Below are 1,428 nucleotides of genomic sequence, written 5' to 3'. Positions count from 1 at the left end.
ACGCTGTCGCCTCCGATTCGTGCCCGCAGTCAATGCGTCTATTATCAACAGCGTTGGCATCTACGCTGTCGCCTCCGATTCGTGCCCGCAGTCAATGCGTCTATTATCAACAGCGTTGGCATCTACGCTGTCGCCTCCGATTCGTGCCCGCAGTCAATGCGTCTATTATCAACAGCGTTGGCATCTACGCTGTCGCCTCCGATTCGTGCCCGCAGTCAATGCGTCTATTATCAACAGCGTTGGCATCTACACTGTCGCCTCCGATTCGTGCCCGCAGTCAATGCGTCTATTATCAACAGCGTTGGCATCTACACTGTCGCCTCCGATTCGTGCCCGCAGTCAATGCGGCTGCAGCGTAGCAAACGGCGCCAATCTATGCGCAGCGGAGTGAGCAGGTATTATTATAGACGGGTAGCCATGGGACCGTCTGCGCTCGTTACATCTCGTCACGTCCGCTGCCTACAATAGCTACATATGTGTGCGTGGGAACGCTGTGCGTGAGAGCGAACGTTGGTACGTACGAGAGACTTTCTCAGCTGGTTACCCGCCGAACTATTATAATAGAGGCAGTAAAGGGTGCACGTTTGCGTGTATTTACGTGTGTTTGTGAGCGTCTGTGCCAGTGAGGTCGCAGCTTACATCTGCGTGCATGCCATCAGCGATCGACAGTGACCCACGGATATATATGTCAATAAAGGCGCTCGTCTACCCGGCGAAAGTTTTATGCGGATTTATGTGTGTATCTGCATGATCGTTAGCCAAAAGTTCTGTTACTGTGTTATCGTCTGCGAGGTAGCAACACGGGCAACAAGGGATACTTCGTTTGGCAGGCATCGTCAAGCCATCATGTGTGTTGATGGGGACAGTTAGTGATCGAACTCGTGCGGTACTAGACAGACACGGAGGATATTCGCTCGGTGATCACAAACAAAAGCTTGGCTATAGATTATCCGGTATGTGAGTAATTTGTCGCTTGTGTTATCCACGCTAACGCCGTGCATGCAAATATGTAAACCAGTAGAGTAGAAATACTGTATAGCCCATGATATATATATATATAATGTCTCTAGTTAGTATTTAGCCATAGTTAACCATAGTATTTAGCCATTGTTAGTACTAGTAGTACGTGGTGGCCTGTGTGGCCTGTGACTGCATGGCCTGTGGCAGAGTCAACGATCGAGGGTATCGAGGGTACTACTAGAGATATGGTAATAAGAACAAGAGAAGAACCATATCCTACTAGAGCCAATATGAGATATACCCGTGTACCCGTGTGAATGAATATACTTGCTATATATTTATTTGATCAATAAGATACTTACATGAACTTGCAACACACGCTGACTGCCGAACGCTACTGCCGCTGCACACTGACACATACATGTATAGTGATATTTATATGTCACTATATATTTATATAATTATGTG

The sequence above is a fragment of the Priapulus caudatus genome, unplaced genomic scaffold (assembly GCF_000485595.1).
Source record: "Priapulus caudatus unplaced genomic scaffold, Priapulus_caudatus-5.0.1 Scaffold554, whole genome shotgun sequence".
NCBI classification, from domain to species: domain Eukaryota; kingdom Metazoa; phylum Priapulida; class Priapulimorpha; order Priapulimorphida; family Priapulidae; genus Priapulus; species Priapulus caudatus.
Note: the sequence above shows the minus strand (reverse complement) of the source record.